At 37.3% G+C, this 25,486-nt stretch overlaps 1 protein-coding gene and 1 long non-coding RNA gene across 2 annotated transcripts in view; both read left to right on the forward strand.

Moving 5' to 3' along the window:
- Nucleotides 1-14,349: 14,349 nt before the first annotated feature.
- LOC129944209 (uncharacterized) lies at nucleotides 14,350-14,884 on the forward strand. The gene is made up of 3 exons (XR_008781407.1): nucleotides 14,350-14,364; nucleotides 14,432-14,559; nucleotides 14,617-14,884. It is a non-coding gene; the product is annotated as an uncharacterized LOC129944209 (long non-coding RNA).
- Nucleotides 14,885-20,673: 5,789 nt separating this feature from the next.
- Nucleotides 20,674-25,486, forward strand: part of LOC129945386 (xenotropic and polytropic retrovirus receptor 1) — a 36,241-nt gene continuing 31,428 nt past the window's right edge. Inside the window, exon 1 of the mRNA XM_056055117.1 lies at nucleotides 20,674-20,910. The gene's annotated coding sequence lies outside the window, so the exon portion shown is untranslated. The remainder of the gene's footprint in view (nucleotides 20,911-25,486) is intronic.

Raw genomic sequence — 25,486 nt, forward strand, 5'->3', positions numbered from 1 at the left:
GTATTGTGTTTTTTTTTTTCAAGAATCGAACAATGAATAGAAATAAGTTTATTTATTTTCCTATAATATAGAAATGAATAAGCAATTTCCATAACAGCATAGCTTACATTGGGCGCATTCACTAATGTAGTTACTACGTAGTGAAGTCATTCTGATTGGATACTTCCAACTACAAAATAAGTTAAAATTTTCCCTCCGACGTTGTGTAAAAAATTGGGCTACAAAGTTAGCGGAGAATGATTTTGACGTTTCAACAATCAGCTGCTCGCATTCACTATTTCTATTTACATCCTTAATTTAGGTGGTGCTACAGTACTGGTTCAAATGGTAGACATGTGCATTCAAGAGGACACAAGCGTCCATAGGTTTTTTCTTAAAACCAACCTCTGTCTATCAACTCCTACTCTCACCTCCACGTGGTGAACATCGGGTGCCTAGTACCTCAACTGGAGATTGGGTTCCAACCCCAGTGGAAAGTTGTTGGGGGCAGCAAACGAGAGAGGTGGGGAGAGGTGTTTCCACTAAGGCACCTCTCCTTATCCAGACGGCAGCGGAGGAATTCCCGAGATGGAATCAACGGTGGCGTCTACAGTTCCAGTAAGGTTGAACTACTTAGTGAACACCTTATAGGGCTTCTTCGACTTATTCGGAGCCCAGGCCTGTAAGGAGCGGTTTTATCCGGCTCCCCATCCTTGGAGTTATACTTAGGATCTGGCCCTCCAGGTTGGAGGTTGTGCGTCGGGGTGACTTCCTGGCCACGTAAAAGCTTTCAAAGTTGCGAAGCACCAACAAGCCTCGGATACGGACGGATTTACTGTTGACAACCAACGCAAACGAATAAAGGACAACGAACTTCGGATATGCACGTTAAATGTTAGGTCCCTTAACAGACCACGTGCGGCCGAAGAATTAGCGGAGGCCCTAGAACGATATAAAGCAGATATCACCGCCATCCAGGAAATACGATGGGATGGGCCGGGCAAAAAGAGGATGAAAAACTGCGATATTTACTATGGTGACTGCTACCACGAAAACCAACAGCGCTTATTTGGATGCGGATTCGTCATTGGAGCCAGACTTAGGCAAGAAGTCTTGAGCTATAGGACACAAGCGTCCATAGGTTTTTTCTTAAAACCAACCTCTGTCTATCAACTCCTACTCTCACCTCCACGTGGTGAACATCGGGTGCCTAGTACCTCAACTGGAGATTGGGTTCCAACCCCAGTGGAAAGTTGTTGGGGGCAGCAAACGAGAGAGGTGGGGAGAGGTGTTTCCACTAAGGCACCTCTCCTTATCCAGACGGCAGCGGAGGAATTCCCGAGATGGAATCAACGGTGGCGTCTACAGTTCCAGTAAGGTTGAACTACTTAGTGAACACCTTATAGGGCTTCTTCGACTTATTCGGAGCCCAGGCCTGTAAGGAGCGGTTTTATCCGGCTCCCCATCCTTGGAGTTATACTTAGGATCTGGCCCTCCAGGTTGGAGGTTGTGCGTCGGGGTGACTTCCTGGCCACGTAAAAGCTTTCAAAGTTGCGAAGCACCAACAAGCCTCGGATACGGACGGATTTACTGTTGACAACCAACGCAAACGAATAAAGGACAACGAACTTCGGATATGCACGTTAAATGTTAGGTCCCTTAACAGACCACGTGCGGCCGAAGAATTAGCGGAGGCCCTAGAACGATATAAAGCAGATATCACCGCCATCCAGGAAATACGATGGGATGGGCCGGGCAAAAAGAGGATGAAAAACTGCGATATTTACTATGGTGACTGCTACCACGAAAACCAACAGCGCTTATTTGGATGCGGATTCGTCATTGGAGCCAGACTTAGGCAAGAAGTCTTGAGCTATAGGTGCATCAATGAGCGCCTCATGACCATACGCATCAAGGCTAAATTCGGCAACATTAGCCTGATATGCGCGCACGCCCCCACAGAAGAGAAAGACGACAACACCAAAGATATGTTCTTCGAGCTCTTAGACAAAACATATGAGCAGTGCCCTAGCTACGATATTAAAATAGTCCTGGGCGATTTTAATGCCAAGCTAGGAAGGGAAGACATCTTTGGTGGAATAATCGGGAAAAACAGCCTGCACGACGACACTTCCGATAATGGATTCAGGCTCATAGATTTTGCTGCGGGGCGAAACGTCATGGTAGCCAGTACGCGTTTTCCACACCTTAACATCCACAAAGGAACTTGGACTTCTCCAGATCAATCTACCGTCAACCAGATTGACCATATTGCGATCGACGCCAGACACGCTTCCAGCATTATGGATGTACGAACTTTCCGAGGAGCTAACATCGACTCGGACCACTACCTCGTTGTAGCCAGGGTAGCACTTCGGATTTCCAGACCCAAGGCAAAACAGGGAGGTGCTGGGAGAAGATACAACGTCGAACGGCTACAATCGCCAGAGATCGCCAAATCCTTTTCCGACCGAGTGACAAGTAACCTCTCTCGAAGTTCTCTGCCGCCAACACAATGTATCGAAAACCAGTGGCAACATTGCCAAGATGCAATCAGAGAAGCCGCCTCTGATGTGCTGGGTTTCAAACAGCCACCAACAAGGAACCCCTGGTTTGATGAGGAATGTCGGCAGGCAAATGCAGCCAAACAACAGGCACGCAAAGCGGCGCTGCATAAAAGGACGAGAGCTGCTCGTGAGCTCTATGAGCAGAAGAGGCGAGAGGAACGCCGACTTTTCAGAAGGAAAAAGAGAGGGCATGAGAAGCGTGCGGTCGAAGATGTTGAGAGGTATAAAAGCAGGAATGAGGTTCGAAAGTTTTATGAACAGGTGAAATTAAATTCACAGGTACATAAACCTAAAACCGAAGACTGCAAAGACGAAAGTGGAAACATCATAGTGGAACCGCAGTCAATGCTGAGGATATGGAAGGACCACTTCTGCAGACTGTATAACGACGACGAAGAACTGAATCCCGCTGTCAGGCAGGATGACCCATTCGATATAGACGACGAAAGCCAACAATCCCGTCCTCCCGACTTAGACGAAATAAAGATTGCCATATCTAAGTTGAAGTCTAATAAAGCCGCTGGAGCAGATGGCTTGAATGCCGAGCTCTTTAAAGCAGCTGGAGATAAGTTGGTTAGGAGCATGCACCAACTTATCTGTAAGATATGGTCGGAAGAAAACATGCCCAATGAATGGAACCTCAGTATTGTTTGCCCGATCCTGAAAAAAGGAGACCCTCTAAACTGCACCAACTATAGAGGAATAAGTCTACTTAACATCGCCTATAAAATCTTCTCTGCCATAATATGTGAACGTCTAAAGCCCATCGTCAACAACCTGATAGGTCCTTATCAGTGTGGTTTTAGACCAGGAAAGTCCACAGTTGATCAAATATTCACATTACGGCAGATCCTGGAAAAAACTCAAGAGCACCAAATCGACACCCACCATCTTTTCATCGATTTCAAGGCCGCATATGACAGCATCTACAGGGACGAGCTGTATAGAGCCATGTCTAGTTTTGGCATCCCTGCCAAACTCGTCCGTTTGTGCAGGATGACCATGGAGAATTCACGCTGCTCCATAAAGGTTGGAAACAACTTAACAGAACCTTTTGATGTCAAAAAAGGTTTTAGACAAGGTGATGCGCTGTCATGCGATTTTTTTAACATCGTGCTTGAAAGAATAGTGCAGAGCTCACACGTCAACACTAGAGGCACTATCTTTCAAAAGTCTGTCCAATTACTGGCATATGCTGATGACATTGACATAATCGGAAGAACTCAGCGTGATGTCAATGGGGCTTTTGTGAGTATTGAGGCAGAGGCGGCAAAAATGGGTTTAACGGTTAATGAGGGCAAAACAAAGTACATGCTGTCGTCTAGAAAGGACATACAACACCGACGTTTTGGTCAAAACGTCACAATCGACAGACGTACCTTTGAGGTAGTCAAGGACTTCGTCTACCTAGGCTCCGCTGTAAATGCAGAAAACAACACCAGCGCTGAGATCAAACGCAGAATAACTCTTGCTAACCGCTGTTTCTTTGGACTAAGAAAGCAACTGAGTAGTAATGTCCTCTCTCGAGGGACCAAAGTGTTGCTATATAAGACCCTTATCATCCCCGTCCTGCTATACGGTGCAGAAGCATGGACCATGACAAAAGCGGATGAAAGCACCTTGGGTCGCTTCGAGAGAAAAGTTCTTCGTGTGATCTACGGTCCCGTATGCATCGAAGGGGAGTGGAGGAGAAGATGGAACGACGAACTGTACGGGCTGTACAGCGACGTAGACTTAGCAAGAAGAGTAAAAGTCCAACGACTAAGATGGCTGGGTCACGTAGAGCGCATGGAAACCGATGCTCCGGCCCGGAAAGTCTTCGAATCCGCACCCACAGGACAGCGCAGTAGAGGAAGACCGCGGATCAGGTGGCGCGCACAAGTGGAAGGTGACATCACCCAACTTGGAGCGCGAAACTGGAGACATCTAGCTAGTGACCGAGCTAGATGGAGAAGTTTGTTGGGTGAGGCCCTAGTTCACACAGGACTGTAGCGCCACCTTAAGTAAGTAAGTACAGTACTGGGCGGCCCTGGCCCTCTAATTTAGAGAAGTGGTCTTTCCATTATCTCATCTGCGGTTCTACTATGATATTCCCCTGATCGTCTTTACAGGTTTCGGTTCGTTGCTAGTACTCTTGGGAGGCTTTTTTTCCTTTTGGTAAAATTTACGAACCTCATTCCTGTTGTGACATCCAAACTTTATAATAAAAGATAGACGAAAAAGCTATTTTTAGCAAAAAAACAACAGAAACAGATGGCGTTTTATGTTTTTATCCGCCAAACATACAAGAGGGCAAACATAGCTTAAGATGTCGGATCACTTTTTAGGGGTGCCTTGAATGAGAATAAGTATATATATTTTCACAATTATAAAAGGAGTAAATAATTGTGGACTAACAATTGTAGCAACAAGCTGCGATCAAGCATCGTCAAATAAATCGGCTTACTTTATGATAAGGCCGCAACTATACCAGGACGCGAAATCGTATGTGGATATCGAAAATCATAGAGTTTTCTTACTCTATGATTATCCACATATGTATGTTTAAAAGCGTTTTTGCTAAAACATACAATCTCAATAGGAGACGAAGTTGTTGATTGGAGAATTTTTGGAAAAGATTTTTGAAGAAGACTCGAAAGGTATATTTCAAGTTTTCTTTAAACTTACAAAATCGCACATCAAACCCGGTCCTTTTCAGCGATAGTGTGTCCTCCGGAATTATGTACGCATCAATTTCTTCAAAATGGGAAAGGAGAAGAAAGTTGCAGAGTCCACAGCAAAATTTATCAAGAGAATGAATGATCTATTTGACACGTTGAACATTGAGCACCTTTATTCAAGAAACCCTAATCAACAGGTTTTGTCAGACTCCACTGAAACCCTGGATGCAATTAAAAATGCAAGTGAGTGAATATCGACATGGAAGTCAAGTACCAAATTGAAAGTCCCACCTTGCTTTAAGGGATTAAGGCAAACTCTCCTAGGAATAGAGATGATGTGGGAAAATTTCAAGAGCGATGACCAAACATATTTTCTGCTTTCACATCTTAACACTGATGTGGCAGACAATTTGTTTTCTATGCTGCGCCACAGTAAAGGGTCATATGAAAGGCACCCTTCGACTTGGAGACTCGTCCGGAATCTGAAGCAGATCATATTTCACCATTTGACTTCAGCGGAACATTCCGGATACGAGGATACAAAAGCAGAACCGCTCCCACAAATAGCTGATGGTATTAACACAACGGCAGCACAAAACGAATCGGCAATTGAAAATTTCATTTTCGAAGAGCCAGAGGATCTTGAGGATAAGGACCAGGATGCTGTTATGAAAGACAACACAACAAAGAGTCAGGAGCTCCAGAAAGGAGCTGCAGCATATTATGCCGGATTCGCAGCAAAAAAAACTCAAGAGTAAGTTAAATTGTGATCCGTGCACTCAATTCCTAATGGACGAAAATGAAGAGGATAAAGAGAGGCAAAAGACGTTTTTAATAAAACTAAGATCCTACGAGACAGCTGCCACAGTTAAGATTTTGGGAAACTCACAGTGCCTTCGATCCGTTTCGAAGACACTGTTAATAGTCTTCAGACTATATTTCTGAGAGACTTTTCAAGAATGGATTATTTGGAAAAACTGGTGGAAACCTGGACACCACAAATTATGAAAAGAAGAGATAGGATTCCAACAGACAACAAAGTGTTCAACGGAACATCAAGAGACAATAACAAAAAAATAAAGGAAACAGTAAAGAAAGAAGTGAAATATAAAATAAAAATAAATTGGGTGGCGCGACAGTCCGTTGAGAACCAAGGCCTAGTGACTTACAACTCTCAACCATTCCTGTGTGCGAGTAATGTTGTCAGGAATGGAGGGGACCTACAGTTTATATGCCGACTCCGAACGGCTAATTTTGAGAAAGCACTTTTTCATGACAATAGTTACTCTTGGAGAATTTGTCAATTCCTCGCAAGAGGCAGTACCCGTGAAAAGACTTTAGATGGCATAGACAGGGATCGAACCCAAGACCTCTAGCATGACAGTCCAACGCACTAACCATCATGCCACGGGTACCACAGAAGTGAAATATGTTTAAGCTTAATTTTTAAGTTTTGAAATGTATAATCAAAAATAATGTGATATGTAATAAAAGAAAATAAAAAAATTTAAATTAAATATTTATTTCTTATCTTTTTTAGGTGTTCCGGAATATTTGTACGAGTATATGTTCCATTTATTTTTAATTTTAATCTAGATGTTCCAGTTTATACTTATATAGTTATCTTAATCAATTTAGCATTTTTTTTGAAAACATTGCATGGCTTAAATATTGACTAGTTTAGATTAGCAGTAGAACGAGGAATAGGCCTACTGGGGACACCACAAAAAAAAAACGCGTCTAGTATTCTACCCCATTGGGTGATGTGGAAAAGAATACGAAATGCTCTTTCTTTTTTTAAATTATTGTAGGTACTAATTTTTAACAGATTCTTTTAAAATACGTAAGTATAGTGAAATGTTCTATGTACATACAAATTTTTCATTGCATGAAGTTTTTATACAAAAATTAAAAATTTAATTCAGTACATCCCGTTAAGCCGTTAAAAAAAAACACAAAAAAGGACCTAGTTTTGAATATACCTTTAAATGTGCAATTTTGATTAAGTATACTTGATACGTACAAATAACAAATAATACTCAATAATAACAACAACAAAACAATTAAATACATTTAAAATCTTCAATGTAACATTTCATTTTATCAAACATTGAAAATTTAAAATCAAACGAGAATTTTTAAATTCAAAATACCTACAACGTTATTGTATACATAGCTACAAAAATATGTATTTGTATATGCCAAATATGGCAACATTTTATTTTAATGTAGTTGCATCGTAGCCCAGCTTACCTTTTATAAACAGAAACCTTCGAAATTAAAAGTAAAAACACAATGATTTTTAGAGTGGAAAAATATATAAAAAACCACTATCCATCTTTATTCATTTAAAGCCTGCGACCGTCCTTCTTGCAACTTATATTAAGACCAGAGAGAAAAAAACTAAACGAGAGAACCAACTTCGACGGTTGCTCTCTTTTTGCCTACAAGCTGCGATTTGCACATAAACTTGCATAAGTATTAACTCCATATAAAAAAAATGTGGGGAACGAATACTTATGCAAGAAGATGTGCATACTCCCCACATTAAAAAAAAATGGCGTCCACCTTCGAAAAATGGCGGATGCCATGTTGCATTGTATATATATTTCTTATAGTACTCCTATGGAACGAAAATTTTTATTTCATCTCCACGCCGTTTATGGCGCTGCGTGTATCAAAATGCTTGGTAGGAAATCAAGAATGAGGAGAAAATTACTAAAGAAAGAATGAGAAAAGTAAATTTGTTTAGGTTCCATAAGCATTAATATGTTCGAGGGAGATAGCCAAAGTACAAATTTCAAACCAAAAAGGAATAATATTTGTTTACATTTTTGTTTTGCTTTCACGCGTGAATGTAGAGGAGATGTGCATATGTATTCATATGCTTGTAGCTATGTATACTTTAACGTTGTAGGTATTTTGAATTTAAAAATTGTCGTTAGATTTTAAATTTTCAATTTTCAATTTTTGTGAAAAATGTAATGTTGCCATATTTGGCATACACAAATACATATGTTTGTAGCTATGTATACAATAACGTTGTAGGTATTTTGAAATTAATAATTCTCATTTCATTTTAAATTTTCAATTTTTGTTAAAAATGAAATGTTGCCATATTTGGCATATGATGCATTGAAGATTTTAAATATATTCAGTTATTTTGTTGTTGTTCTTCTTGCGTATTATTTGTCATTTGTACGCATCAAGTATAAACACAATCAAAAATTAAAATTTATTCAAAACTAGGTCGATTTTTGTTTTTTAACGGCTAAATAGGGTGTACTGAATTGAATTTTAAATTTTTATATAAAAACATACAAATAAATAAATACAATATAATATGAAACTAGGTTCAAAAATTAACCTTAAGGTATCAATGACTTAATTGGAAAGATATAAGCCTAATATATAAGATATCGTGATTTTGACAGAATGGAATTGTTTCTTGTGTGGAGATATCATTATGATAACATTAATTGCTTCTATGGAACTCTTCGATTCATATAGCCCAGAACATTTTACTTTTTTCGGTTTGAATCTTTTAAGGTCTTTTCTTGTAAAAGATACAAACATACTTGTAAGTGTATTGTATGCCGAGTTTGCACCTTGTTTCAAGAGTTTTTTTTTCGGCGGGCATTTTAATTAACATGTCTCGGAATTTAGCAACAAAAACTTCTCAAAAATGGATATCTTATTAGAACAAATAGCCCATTTGACTCTAGTTGGGATCTTACTAAAGAATTCGTAGATAGAGTCCCTTTTAAAGTGAAGGGAGATTTTGTACCTGTTATCTTTTTGGCAAGACTGGTTTAAACAGTAGACGCACGTTTCGTGTTTTGTTTCACTATCAAACGTCTTCAGTTTGGTCTATAATTGCACCATAATTCGTCTAACAAACGAACAACGCTTGCAATTTATTGAATTGAAATATAGAAAATTGGACTAAGCGAATGGACCCCTTGAGGCGCGGTCAAGTTCAACATATGCAGGAAATAATCTTCAAAAATTAAATTATATGGACCGTGCTATCCATTTAAATAAAGATTTCATGCATTTTCCCGAATTGTATGCGTTTGTTTTTAACTTTCATATAACTTTTAAAAATTCATCCTTTATAAATATATACATATACCTACATATAAAACGGGCAAACTAAAGAAATTACATGAAACTACATTTTTGGTATAAAAAAGATAAAATATATTTTTTTTATTTAAGAGTCATATCAAAAATAAAGACACCCTATTGAATTGAAAAACAAATATATTACAAAATATATTATATTCACTACCTACCGCAAAAAATACTTTTGCAGTACTTTTTTTGCGTTGTTATTGTTTCTCTTATAAATACTTTTTCTATTTCTTGCCAAAGCATAACCGTAAAAACTTTCCTCTTCAAGTATAATATGCATACACACATAAAATGTCAAAACGTTGTTGCTATTGTCTCCCTCGATCTCCTACTACATTTGCATATGTTCTTCTCTATTTTCTATTCTTTCATTATTATATTATTGTTGAATTTTCCCTCATTCTCAACTATTGAGGGGTATATAAAAAAGGGATCAAATTCAATCATCTCCACGCCTCTCAGATGTCGCTTCGATCGTTCCTCTTCATGAGAGTACTATAGAAAATATATATACAAGGCATGTTGCATTGTATATATATTTTCTATAGTACTCTCATGAAGAGGAACGATCGAAGCGACATCTGAGAGGCGTGGAGATGATTGAATTTGATCCCTTTTTTTATACCCCTCAATAGTTGAGAATGAAGGAAAATTCAACAATAATTAAAGAATAGAAAATAGAGAAGAACATATGCAAATGTAGTAGGAGATCGAGGGAGACAATAGCAACAACTTTTTGACATTATATGTGTGTATGCATATTATACTTAAAGAGGAAAGTTTTTACGGTTATGCTTTGGAAAGAAATAGAAAAAATATTTATAAGAGAAACAATAACAACGCAAAAAAGTACTGCAAGAGTATTTTTTGAGGTAGGTAGTGAATATAATATATTTTTTAATATATTTGTTTTTCAATTCAAAAGGGTGTTCCTGATAATTGTCTTTATTTTTGATATGGCTCTTAAATCAAAAAAAATTATATTTTATCTTTTTTATACCAAAAATGTAGTTTCATGTAATTCCTTTAGTTTGTCAGTTTCATATGTATATGTATATATTTATAAAGGGTGAATTTTTAAAAAATATATGAAAGTTAAAAACAAACACATACATACAATTCGGAAAAATGCATAAAATTTTTATTTGAATGTATAGCACGATCCATATAATTTAATTTTTGAAGATTATTTCATGCTGATGTTGAACTTGACCGCGCCTCAAGGCGTCCATTCGCTTAGTCCAATTTTCAATATTTCAATTCAATAAATTGCAAGCGTTGTTCGTTTGTAAGACGATTCATGGTGCAATTATACTCGTAGACCAAACTGAAGACGTTTGATAGTGAAACAAAACACGAAACGTGCGTCAGCTGTTTAAACCAGTTTTGCCAAAAAGATAACAGGTACAAAATCTCCCTTCACTTCAAAAGGGACTCTTTTGTTTTCAAAAGGACTTTTTTCTTGATTAGCTTTTCGGTAATAATTTTGATTTCGTCAGTACTTGCAGTTAAACCTCAAACTATCTACCAATTCATTATTAAGATCTCATATACTAGAGTCAAATTGGCTATTTATTCTGATAAGATATCCGTTTTTGAGAAGTTTTTGTTGCTAAATTCCTAGACATGCTAATTAAAATGCCCGCCGTAAAAAAACTCTTGATACAAGGTGCAAACTCGGCATACAATGCACTAACAAGTATGTTTGTATCTTTTACAAGAAAAGACCTTAAAAGATTAAAACCGAAAAATGTAAAATATTCTGGACTATATGAATCGAAGAGTTCCATGGAAGCAATTAATGTTATCATAATGATATCTCCATACAAGAAACACTTCCATTCTGTCAAAATCACGATATCTTATATATTAGGCTTATATCTTTCCAATTAAGGCATTGATATCTGTAAGGTTAATTTTTGAACCTAGTTTTATATTATATTGTATTTATTTATTTGAATGTTTTTATATAAAAATTTAAAATTCAATTCAGTACACCCTATTTAGCCGTTAAAAAACAAAAATCATCCAAGTTTTGAATAAATTTTAATTTTTGATTGTGTTTTTACTTGATGCGTACAAATAACAAATAATACGCAAGAATAACAACAACAAAATAACTGAATATATTTAAAATCTTCAATGCATCATATGCCAAATATGGCAACATTTCATTTTTAACAAAAATTGAAAATTTAAAATGAAATGAGAATTATTAATTTCAAAATACCTACAACGTTATTGTATACATAGCTACAAACATATGTATTTGTATATGCCAAATATGGCAACATTTAATTTTTCACAAAAATTGAAAATTGAAAATTTAAAATCTAACGACAATTTTTAAATTCAAAATACCTACAACGTTAAAGTATACATAGCTACAAGCATATGAACACATATGCACATCTCCTCTACATTCACACGTGAAAGCAAAAAAAATGTAAACAAATATTATTCCTTTTTGGTTTGAAATTTGTATTTTGGCTATCTCCCTCAAACATATTAATGCTTATGGAACCTAAACAAATTTACCTTTCTCATTCTTTCTTTAGTAATTTTCTCCTCATTCTTGATTTCCTACCAAGCATTTTGATACACGCAGCGCCATAAACGGCGTGGAGATGAAATAAAAATTTTCGTTCCATAGGAGTACTATATATATATATACAATGCATGTTGTTCAGAGGTGTTCAAAGAAAATTCAAAATTGTGGATGAACAATTTTTTGGTATTCTCATTTGTGTTACTTTGCGAGTAATATCATTCGAATATGAAGTGAAATTAATTACTCTTGTTAGGTGCCAGAACAATGAAGATTTAGCAACAATTGTAAATTACGCATTTAGAGAAATATTAGTTAGTTATTTGAAGCCAGTTTTAATTATTAAATAAGTAAAATAAATTAGGTGTTGCAACGGTGCAATGAGAATTAGGACCTAGAAACATAAAACTCTGAAAGCACTACAACTATTATTTGTTTTATTATTAGCTGCGTTTATGCGTTTAATTTTCGCTTAGACCGTTGAAAAATGTAAAAAAAAAAACTCTGATTTAGTTCAATTTTCAGAGTTCATCGACTTAATTTTGGCTGCGAGTTGCTGGAACATTGACAACGAGAGTTAAAGAATGTAAACATGGATCATTGAAATAAAACAACGCAGAAACATTGAAAACATTTTTATATACTCATCTCTTTTTTACATTCCTATTGTATTTATGTGTACTCATTGTTTATTTTCTTTATGTTACCGACATTTCCAAAATACTGAAAATAAGTGATTTAAGTAGAGACTAAATAAAAACCGTAAACTTCTGTTGCCAATTTTCATCGCATAAGATTTGTGAATTGGCGATAAGCTATGCTTTCCACTAAGCTAGTGTGCTGTTTTTAAAGGCTTAACTACTTATGTAAGCCGAAAAGTACTTTTGTACAAAAGTAAAAGTATTTGTATTCTCGCTAGGTCAGTGGTTTTGTGAAGAGAATATACAAATTTGTTCTTCAACCAAAATTTAAATCTTATGCATCATTTTTATAAGTTTCCCAGTTCTACTATTTATTTATATCTTATCTTTCAGTTATAGCGACAAGGAAAAATCTGTGAGGGAAAGTTCTAACTACAGTTTTTCTGAAAAAGCATTGTGGGTTATTCATAGATGTTTGCTAAACTTTTTAGGCTATTCATAAATAAATGCAAATCTAAGTTAAGGGCTAAACCTGAATAACTATAAACATAGAAAATGCTGTGTTCAAGTAATTATTATCGCAGCCAAATTTCATAATAAATTTTGTTGGTGTATAAAACAGCTGAAAGACTAATTCATGACAAATAAATGTTACGTTAACACTAAGTTCCACAAAATATCGATTGATACCGCAATTACAGAAGATATGGATATTTTATATTAATATTCCCGGTAAACTGTAGACCTTTATTATTTCCACCTATTATAATTAATTCGATGTTAAATAATTCAATGCAGTATATTGTAGATAAAACAGCAGTTAAGTTATGTTAAGGTATTACTTTTGAAATAAACATAACATACATTTATAAAAAACATGTACTTGTTCATAACAAATAAAGTCTAGTCTAAAAAACCTTAAACTTGTTATACACTCTTTCTGAACACATCTTTTCTGGTTTTGGTTGTTATGCCATCTATCTGTAACTCAAAGAAAGAGAAAAGAAAAACAAATTCACCACAATCTTCCGTTGTAACGTTTACCGTAATTCATTGACAAAAGAAAATTGTTTGCTAGAATTAATTTGTGAAAACCAGAGAGAGAAAGAAATATCAAATGTCTCGATTCTCTCTGCTCTTCGAAGTGAAAACATGTATACACCGATACGAATTCAACACGCTATAAAAAATGAGAGCAAGAGGTTCCAAAGGGAAAGGGACGGAGACGAGGAAATTTGGCTCTCTCATTTAGTTTTTTCTCTCTGTTAAGACTACATCCAAAACTTATAGAAACGTTTTTAAGAGCTTTCGTTCACATAACGAACACTTCTCTTTCGTTAAGTTATTTATAATATTTACATAAGTTTCATTTACCTTCTATTTATTTCTGGAACCATCGACTGCTGAGGTTGTAAATCTCATGCAGTTCGATACAGTAGTTGCTATGGAATTTGTGCCCATATTGCTCGACCGCGGGGAAAAAAACTATGAGGTGAACTCAGCCGTTCAAAAAAGAGATCCGTTGAATTCAAAAATCGAAAAATTAATGCAATATTGTAGAAAAAATGAATTTTGTAACTTTTTTTTAGTGATAACTGTGCTAAAAATAATATTTGACTGCGTTTGGAAAGCAAATTCTATAATTTTTATAAAAAGTTTCGCTAAAAACTAAAAAATCATGCAGAAAGTATAGACGCACCATAGAACTGCAATGCAAACGTGGACCAATTTGAGTTAAGCCCAGTTTTGACAGATTAACAACGAGGTGAGAATTTTGACAACTCATCAAAATGTAAACAAAACAAAATTCATTCCCAGTAATGCAAATGAAGGTAAAACAATTAAAATGAAAAATATCAATTTATTTAAATAAAAATATATACTTAATTTAATCATCAGATAAAGAAGAAACAATGGAGAACGTTGCAACAGAAGTAGTGGAATTCCCAGAAGGAATTCCACCAACGCCAACATATTTATTCTGGAACGAAAAATTTCGGCCACGAAGAGGTACAAATTCAAGATAAGTGCGTACGTCCCATTAATTTAAAACTCAAATTATATGAATATTGTTCTTCTTTTAGTTGAAATTACACTTGATTTCAAGATGTTGTTCCTAACAATCAAATCGCTCTATTGTGATAGGTTCTTATGTCCTCAATTTTTACCCCAACTGTAGCAATAAGAAGAAACGATTAGAGCGAAGGGATAGATATTGCAGAAGACTGAAAAGCTTCGTGATGAAACCGGTCTGACATGCTTTATTCGTTGAGAAGTATGTATCACATAAGTAAGTATACACCAAGAAATAAAATATTAAACCTGTAAGACCAATAAACAAGAGATACTTAAGTAAAAAATAAGGCACATATTTCTTGAGAATTTTATTTTCTATTAAAAAAAAACAAAAATTAGGACTAATTTTCTTAAAACGATAAAGATATGTACTAACAACTCAAACCCTGCTTAAATTTTCATTACAAAACTTTAGTATACACTTTTAAAAATTAACAAAAAAAAATCAAAATATATTGAGAACTAGTATCTTGTTGGATAGCCTTTCGCTTTTATGACTGCTCTAATTCTGGACGGCATGGAAGAAACAAGTTTTTGGGTGACATTTGGGCCTATTTTTGCCCATTCTTCTTGAATGACCTTTTTAAGCTCAGATTTGTTTTCGATGTCATGTTTTCGAATTTGGCGCTCAAGTTGATCCCACAAATGCTCGATCACATTCAAATCTTCACTTTATATAGAAGCCATTCCCTGACAATATGTGAAGTATGTTTGGGGTCATTATCTTGTTGGAAGATGAATGGTTCTGGGCACTCTGGTGGAGATTGTTTCTCAAAATGTCGAGGTAACCATAACGATCCATCGTGTTCTCGATAAATACCAAATTGCCTACTCCAGATGCTGCCATGCATCCCCAAACCATAACCGATCCACCACCATGCTTTACAGTTCGAGTCATGTGCAAAGGATCTAACGCTGTATTGGGTTTTCGCCACACTTTTCCCCGCACGTCTGACCCATGAATGTTGAATTTACTCTCATCCGAGAATATAACAGTATTCCAAAAAGGGATTTCACTTTGGATATGACTTTTTCAGCAAACTCAATCCGCTTTTTGCGATTGATGTAATGCTTATAGAATTAGAGCTTAACCCGCCTTCATGCAAGATACGCGTTGATTCCATCTCGAGAATTCGTCCGCTGCCGCCTGGATAAGGAGAGGTGCCTTAGTGGAAACACCTCTCCCCCCTCTCTCGTTTGCTGCCCCCAACAAATTTCCACTGGGGTTGGAACCCCATCTTCAGTTGAGGTACTAGGCACCCGATGTTGATAGACAGAGGTGGGTTTTGAGAAAAACCTGTGGACGCTTGTGTCCACTTGAATGCACATGTCTACCATTTGAACATCAAAAAAAGGATGTTACATTAAATTAAAAACCTTAAATGTAATTTTTGGACTTAAGATCTTTTTATCTAAAGCCCAAGAATTTTCTCGCGATTGACCGATCGTAAAAGTTTGTGGTAATTTGTCCTTCTAAAGAAGATGAACATTTTCCGCCAATTCAAAAAATGATCCACCCTTATATACGGTCTATTTTGCATGTTACATGAAATCAAAAGATATTTTGAGATTATGATGTCAAGGTCAAATAACGTATCCGTTTAAATTAAAAAAAAGAACTAGCAGATAAAACTTCCATGTTCTATCGTTCTTAAAAGTGTAGTCATAATTGCAATAGAGTAGAATCTACAATTTAAAAGCCTCCCACCAATCTCATCGCTTTATCTCCTTCTTTATTCAAATATTGATTCCATTCCAATTACTAACATATATTTTCAACATAATAATATTCAACCGCTATCGAAGATAAGGAAATCATATAAGACCCACAGTTGTATGGTATCAAATTTATTAGCGTTTATAAGAGTTTAATTACCAAAGTGGTTGGACGTTCGGTTGTTCGGTAAGCTTACTTTGAATTATTTTTGTTCTGATATTGAAATATAATAGTTTATCAAAAGTGATAGTTTTAACGAAATACATTTTAAATTCCAATCCTGCTCTTTCTGAGAATGTACATACACTTGGTGTCACATGAATAGGGACAATCTTTTTTCGTTTTTTATCTGACCATAGTTCTTAAACCGATTTGGAATGAATGAAAGTGAAAATGTATTTAAGAAGTTAAAACAACAGGTTGTGCAAAAACATTTAAAAAAATAAAACATAAAAAAGTGAAACAATAATGAAATAGGCTATAACGACTATCTTTTAAAATTTGTTCATGCATCCAATCCTTTTCAACCTTTTTTATTGTTCATATAACTTCTTTTTCGTTATTTTGGCAAACGGTAGGTAGATAGGCAGAAATGGCGATCTTAAGGCAACCTAGCCTGAGATCCAATTAGCGCTGTAGTGCGCCGTTTTGATACCAAAAACTCGTTTGACCTGTGATAGAAAGTAAAAGATTTATAGAGAAGCTTTATAGCGATTATGTTAGAGCCATTTTGTCGCATTGAGAAAAAAGATTAGGTCTCTAATATTTGTCTCAGATAGCTCATCAAGTTTGTGAAAGAATGCGTTTCCAAAGTATCTCATTCTAGTGGTTGCCAAAACAGGACATTTGCAGAGGAAATGAATTATCGTTTCACTTTCTCTTTGGCCACTACAACTACGGCAAAAGGTGTTGTAAGAGATACCCAACTTCCCTGCATGAACTCCTATAGGCCAATATACAGTACAAACCGCAACAATCCTGGCTATGTCTTGCCTTGGTATATGATATAAAGCAGTTGGGTAAATTGCTCCACCTTCGGTTTGATTCAGTTTCGTAGATAGAAAAGATTTTACCCTTCATAGCACCAAGAGGAATGTTAACCATTTGCGCAAGTGAGCTATGAAGGGCCGATCCTTGCCTGGCTAGCTCGTCAGCCCGTTCATTTCCCACGATACCACTATGGCTCGGAACCCAGATCAGGGTGACACCGAGGTTAATATTCAGGCTCGTAAGCTCATCGCGACATTGCTGGACCAATTTAGATGAAGATGGGGCCGAGTTAATGGCTTTGACAGCTGCCTGACTGTCTGTAAAGATAGCTGCATTTCGGTTTTGGTTTGGGCTTTGTTTAAGTATCTAGCAGTTTAGCCTGAAAAACGCTAGCAAAGTCAGGAAGCCTTAAGGATTTAGCTACATTTAGGGACTCAGAAAAAAATCCCAGAACCAACTCCGCACTCCATCTTTGAGCCGTCAGTAAAGATGGTTGTGTCGAAACCTATCGACACGATGCCATCCTCCCAATCCATCTAACGTTTAAGGCATCCGTTGGGCAAGTACGCATGGCACCTGTGGTGCCCACGCAAGCTGTTCTCTGAACCTTCTTTAGCTTATTAATGTTATAGGCTTTGCTAAGAGCAGGCCACCAAACAATTGAACCATATGTTAAGATTAGACGTACTATGGCTGTGTATGTCCATAAAATCATCTTTGACTGAAGTCCATATTAGAGAAATCCTAGGTGGACGAACTCTCGAAAGCTCTCAGCATGCTTATCTTAAGGGCAAATCTACGGAGACTGCCCTCCATGAGGTAGTGTGTACTGTAGAGCAAACAATCCATTACTCTTGCCACCTTCCTAGACATAGAAAGTGGTTTTAGCAACGTCCTTACAGAATTCATAGAAGAATCGTTCGTTAAGTTCGGTGTAGAAGACTTCATTCGAGAATGGATTATTTCCTTGCTCAGTGGTAGGAAGATTCAAACCACTGTAGGCAATACAATCGCAACAAAACACGTGAGTAGGGGAACACCCCAGGGTGGTGTCCTTTTGCCTCTGCTATGGCTTTTGGTCATGGATACAATTCTCGTTAAATTAGAGAGATGTGGAGTGAAGGCGGTAGCCTATGCGGATGATTTGGTGCTATTGGTGCCAGGAAAGTACACCTCTGTGATTAGTGAAATCACGGAGTCAGTTTTGAAGAAAGTTAGCAGCTGGGCCACGAGTTGTGGACTAGGAGTTAACCAAAGTAAAACTGAACTTTGGCTCTTTACCACCAAAACTAAAGTACCGCCCTTCACGCTACCTCGACTCAACGGTCAAATCCTATCAGTGTCTTCCGTTATTTTGGACATCTCTAAATGTCTTCAATATTTAGTTTCCTGTGCAAAATATTTGGGAGTTATACTAGACCCTTAACTAAACTGGAAACTAAATATTGAAGTACGGGTTAAGAAGGCCTGTGTAAAACTTTCGATAAAAAAATGGGGACTTCAGTCTAAGATGATTTTATGGACGTACACAGCCGTAGTACGTCCAATATTAACATATGGTTCGATGTGTGGTGGCCTGCTCTTAGCAAAACCTATAACATTAATGAGCTAAAGAAGCTTGCGTGGGCACCACAGGGGCCATGCGTACTTGCCCAACGGACGTCTTAAACGTTATTTTGGATCTTCTGCAAATCGACCTTTTTATTAAATACATAGTCTCCTGCATCGCTATTAGGCTGAAGGAATCAAACAGCTGGTTGTCAAAACTTTATGGTCACAGCAACACTACGAAATTGATTCCCTCAGATATTATCTCGGTAGACACTGACTACTGCACCCCTACTTTGAGCCTAAGTAAGGGTTTTAAGGTTATTTTCCCATCGAGAAAAGATTGGGAAGATGACATCGTGTCGATAGGTTTCCACACAACCATCTTTACTGACGGCTCAAAGATGGAGTGCGGAGTTGGTTCCGGGATCTTTTCTGAGTCCCTAAATGTAGCCAAATCCTTTAGGCTTCCTGACTTTGCTAGCGTTTTTCAGGCTGAACTGCTGGCAATAAGGGAGGCATGTAAGATACTTAAACAAAACCCAAACCAAAACGGAAATATGGCTATCTTTACAGACAGTTAGGTAGCTGTCAAAGCCATTAACTCGGCCACATCCTCATCTAAATAGGTCCAGAAATGTCGCGATGAGCTTGCGAGCCTGAATATTAACCTCGGTGTCACCCTGATATGGGTTTCGGGCCATAGTGGTATCGTGGGAAATGAACGGGCTGACGAGCTAGCCAGGCAAGGATCGGCCATTCATAGCTCACTTGCGGAAATGGTTAACATTCCTCTTGGTGCTATGAAGGGTAAAATCTTTTCTATCTACCAAACTGAATCAAACCGAAGGTAGAGCAATTTACCCAACTGCTTTATATCATATACCAAGGCAAGACATAGCCAGGATTGTTGCGGTTTGTACTGTATATTGGTCTATAGGAGTTCATGCAGGGAAGTTGGGTATCTCTTACAACACCTTTTGCCGTAGTTGTAGTGACCAAAGAGAAAGTGAAACGATAATTCATTTCCTCTGCAAATGTCCTGTTTTGGCAACCACTAGAATGAGATACTTTGGAATAGCATTCTTTCACGAACTTGATGAGCTATCTGAGACAAAGATTAGAAACCTAATCTTTTTTCTTAATGTGACAAAATGGCCATAACATAATCGCTATGAAGCTTCTCTATAAATCTTTCCCTTTCGATCACAGGTCAAACGAGTTTTTGGGATCAAAACGGCGGCGCACTACAGCGCTAATTGGATCTCAGGCTAGGTTGCCTTGAGATCGCCATTTCTACCTACCTACCTACCTATGCGATAGAGAATGTTTATTGAAGTATGTACGTGCGAATCAGCCGTTCGGATTCGGCATAAAACTGTAGGTCCCATCCATCCCTGAGATGACTCGCAGACACAGAAATGGTTATTGATGGAAGTACGGACTGTTGCGTTGCGACACTTTATTTATGTATTACCTAAGAGATATTTAATTGTAGCTTGAGAGCTCGGTTCTACTTTTACGTATATGTTTTATTTAATATAAGAAGACATATAATATAACTTTTGTATGAATGGAAATTCCCAAAAATAATTTAAAAAGTGAATCCAAAAAACTGAAAAATAAGTTTAAAAAAATGTTTCCCGTAAATTTTTGTTAAGCAAATCATTGCTGATAGCGTTGTTATTGTGCGCACACCCTAAGGAAGAGTGTTGTTGCTTTCCTTTTTCACTCCAGACATCTCTGATAGAAAAATAACGTCAAAATTGACGTTCGCCTCTGATTTGACATTCTGTCAGCTGTTCTTTGTTTAGTTGAATGGAAATCTTGAAAGGGTGAGGGTATCTCTTCTTCGACGGCCCCATAAAAATTGTGTTATTTTGTAAGTTTTGTTTTTCTCTTCCGAGACGGACAGTGTAATTTTAAAATCTCAGTTTTTCCTCAGTTCAAAACACAATCGATATTAAAAAAGTGCACGACTAAATTTAAAAAAGAAAAACCCAACTTTACCGGATGCAAATGATATTTTCTGGTAACTACAAACGAGGTTAGTACGAACGCGATTATAAAACACAATTTTTGTTTCTGTGGCGTTTGAGTTATGCTGTGTGTACAAGCAAATCCCTCTGCTTTGTGTTTATTATTATGTTATGCTATGTTTTGTCTGCATTAAATTAAATTTAAGTGTTTTCTCGTGACTTTTCTTATCGAACGACAAAAATTAGTTATCCCAATTAAATGGAATCATCTGATTCTGATTCTGATTCTAAAGAAACTTGATGTCTGGATCTGCTGCTTAGGTAGACATAGACTTGCCTATATCATTATCGTTTTATAAAATGAACTTGAAGGCAGATATTCACAACCTTGGTTGTTATCTGCTTGAGGAGCACACAAATTAGTTATATTTTGTTGTAAATAGTGCTGATAAAGATATTTTTAATTTTTCTTCACTACTTTTGTTTGTGCACACAAAACTCCAACTCTTAAAGCAAAGTAATCCCTTAGAAAATAATACTCGAGGTAAAAAGAAAATCACTTGCAGTGTTTGTATTTGCATTAATATTTGTTTGTATTATTTAATTAAAGATTCCAAACATTGTTCTTGGGTAATTGCCAAATTCACAAAGCCAAAGCGGCACAGTTCAAATGCATAAATAGAGTAGAAGACGAAGACATACGCTTCTTCTTAAAGTCTGTCTGCAGCATCTAGCAACTAACAATGATTTGACATTGCCCTTGTCTTATCTTAATGTTTATGGAAAATTATAATTTATTTAATGGTCTGCTCTGATTTCAGTTTATTGACACAATTTCGGTTTGAGAAAGAGTGTTTTATCAATGTTGTTAGCGTAACGTCTTATTTATAATATTTGAACAATATTCTCGTTTGCATGTAGAAGGTGATTAACAATAATACTTTATACATGATAATAATAATTATTTGTGTTAAGCAACGAGTTTCGTAACTGAATTTCTGACACGGAAGTAAGTTTGATATTTAACGGTTTATCATATACGTAGATCTAAAATCTGCATTTTACTAAATTAAGAAAGACATATTAAAAGTTAACCCTATAAGTTGTAGGGAAGACGAGAGCTCTGAGGAAATAAGTTTATTAAAATCTCACTATTTCGTTTTTAGATTACAAATAATGTGTACAATGTTCTCACCAATATTATCATACTTTGAAATTAGTTTGTTGATAGCAAAAACCTGTTCGAATTTCTGAAAATATATACACACTTCTTAAATTTGATGAGGCCGTTGAACTGAATGCAATAAATTTGAAATGAATTTGGTTTGGGTAATTGAGAGGTTTTTACTTTAATTATAATATAAAAGATCATACTACATCAAACTGACTTCCATGTAGACATAGGGAAAGCTATATGCTTGTCTATATTCTGGAAGGAAAAAGTGCTTACTTGCACCTCCCCGTAGTGGCTCCTGGGAACAAGTTAGAGAAATCAGTGTAGTTTGATGATGATTGATACTGTACATTTAATAATAATTGAAAAAGGCACGGCGGAGAACTGCACTGAGGAAATTCTCAACTTGTTAGCGATTAAAAATTAAAAATCTTAAGATCGATGGTAACGAGGGACCGTCGTCGTCCATGGGTTCGAGGTAGACTAACTGATAAAAATTATACAAAAATCGGTATTCATATATGATAAAAAGTTTGGAGTGGAAGTAAAAACCATTTTATAGCCGGCAGCGGACGAATTCTCGAGATGGAATCAACGGTGGCGTCTACAGTTCCAGTACGATTGAACTACTTAGCTTCTTCGACTTATTCGGAGCCCAGGCCTATAAGGAGCGGTTTTATCCGGGTCCCCATCCTTGGAGTTATACTTAGGATCTGGCCCTCCAGGTTGGGGGTTGTGCGTCGGGGTGACTTCTTGGCCACGTAAAAGCTTTCATAGTTGCGAAGCACCAACAAGCCTCAGATACGGACGGATTCACTGTTGATAACCAACGCAAACGAATAAAGGACAACGAACTTCAGATATGCACGTGGAATGTTAGGTCCCTTAACAGACCACGTGCGGCCGAAGAATTAGCGGGGGCCCTAGACCGCTATAAAGCAGATATCACCGCCATCCAGGAAATACGATGGGATGGGCCGGGCAAAAAGAGGATGAAAAACTGCGATATTTACTATGGTGACTGCTACCACGAAAACCAACAGCGCTTATTTGGATGCGGCTTCGTCATTGGAGCCTGACTTAGGCAAAAAGTCTTGAGCTATATGTTCATCAATGAGCGCCTCATGACCATACGCATCAAGACTAAGTTCGGCAACATTAGCCTGATATGCGTACATGCCCTCACAGAAGAGAAAGACGACAACACCAAAGATATGTTCTTCGAGCTCCTAGACAAAACATATGACCAGTGCCCTAGCTACGATATTAAAATAGTCCTGTGCGATTTTAATGCCAAGCTAGGAAGGGAAGAAATCTTTGGTAGAATAATCGGGAAGAACAGCCTGCACGACAACACTTCCGACAACGGATTTGTCTGCGGGGCGAAACGTCATGGTAGCCACACCTCAACATCCACAAAGGAACTTGGACTTCTCCAGATCAATCTGACCATATTGCGATCGATGCCAGACGTGATTCCAGCATCATGGATGTACGAACTTTCCGAGGAGCTAACTTCGACTCGGACCACTACCCTGTTGTAGCCAAGGTAGCACCTTCGGATTTCCAGACCCAAGGCAGAACAGGGAGGTGCTAGGAAAAAGTACAACGTCGAATGGCTACAATCGCCAGAGATCGCCAAATCCTTTTCCTACCGAGTTACAAGTAACCTCTCTCGAAGTTCTCTGCCGCCAACACAATGTATCGAAAACCAGTGGCAACATTGCCAAGATGCAATCAGAGAAGCCGCCTCTCATGTGCTGGGTTTCAAACGGCCACCAATAAAACCCCTGGTTTGATGAGGAATGTTGGCAGGCAAATGCAGCTAAACCACATGCACGCAAAGCGGCGTTGCATAAAAGGACGAGAGCTGCTCACGAGCTCTATAAGCAGAAGAGGCGAGAGGAACGCCGACTTCACATGAGAAGCGTGCGGTCAAAGATGTTGAGAGGTTTTAAAGCAGGAATGAAGTTCGAAAGTTCACAGGTACATACACCTAGAACCGAAGGCTGCAAAGACGAAAGTGGAAATATCATAGTGGAACCGCAGTCAATGCTGAGGATATGGAAGGACCACTTCTGCAGACTGTATAACGGCGACGAGGAACTGAATTCCGTTGTCAGGCAGGATGATCCATTCAACATAGACGACGAAAGCCAACAATCCCGTCCTCCCGACTTAGACGAAGTAAAGATTGCCATATCTAAGCTGAAGTCTAATAAAACCGCTGCAGCGGATGGCTTGTATGCTGAGCTCTTAAAAGCAGCTGGAGATAAGTTAGGAGCATGCACCAACTTATCTGTAAGATATGGTCGGAAGTAAGCATGTCCGATGAATGGAACCTCAGTATTGTTTTCCCGATCCTGAAAAAAGGAGACTCTCTAAACTGCACCAACTATAGGGGAATCTTTCTACTTAACATCGCCTATAAAATCTTCTCTGCCCTAATATGTGAACGATGGCTGGGTCACGTAGAGCGCATGGAAACCAATGCTCCGGCCCGGAAAGTCTTCGAATCCACACCCACAGGACAGCGCAGTAGAGGAAGACCGCGGATCAGGTGGCGCGCACAAGTGGAAGGTGACCTCACCCAACTTGGAGCGCGAAACTGGAGACATCTAGCTAGGGGCCGAGCTAGATGGAGAAGTTTGTTGGGTGAGGCCCTAGTTCACACAGAACTGTAGCGCGATCTTACGTTTGCTTGATGAAAGCTTTTGTTCTAAGTTGTCTACAGTCTTAACCACTAAAATAAGTTTAAAGGGGAATTTATATCGAGACGTGTGCTAATGTGTTAAAGAGGCCATTGACATCAGACTGAGGACGGTGTTTGCATTTGACTAGTTTTCTTTTTGATTAAAAGTCAAAATGAATCGTAACTAAATTAATACTTTCTTATTCTCTTAAAATCATTTTTCTTATCCGCAAATTTATTCTCTTGGGTACCTTGACAAATGTTTCCTCGCATTTCCTTTTTTTTAGTTTATTACTGTGCTTAGTTTTTGTTAAAAGAAAATTAAAACAAAAAATAAACACTTGACTAATTTGAAAATTACGCAATTTAATACCTATGAAAGTTTAAGTCGGCTGAAGTATCATTATGAGATAGCAGAGAATTATTGTATTTATTTACATATGAATTATTTTTAGTATTTTGCTTCGAGCCTTCATTTCTTTTGTCAATGACATAAATAAATGAATATTTTTATTCGATAAGATGTTTTTTTAAAATTTTTATCCAAATGCTTACCATGCTTATGGGAAGAAAGCTTTTTAATGGTTAAACTTAAACTACAAATATATTTAAAATTTTTCCCGTTTTTGTTGTAAATATATGTATGTCATGCATAATTACAATGAACATACATACTTTGAAAATCTAATAAGTACATAAAATTGATACGCGCTAATCAAATTATAAGTAGCACAAAAGAAAAAGAAAAGAAAAAAACAATTTACTCTAATATGCTACA

Source organism: Eupeodes corollae, chromosome 2 (genome assembly GCF_945859685.1).
Source record: "Eupeodes corollae chromosome 2, idEupCoro1.1, whole genome shotgun sequence".
In the NCBI taxonomy this organism is placed as follows: Eukaryota; Metazoa; Arthropoda; class Insecta; order Diptera; family Syrphidae; genus Eupeodes; species Eupeodes corollae.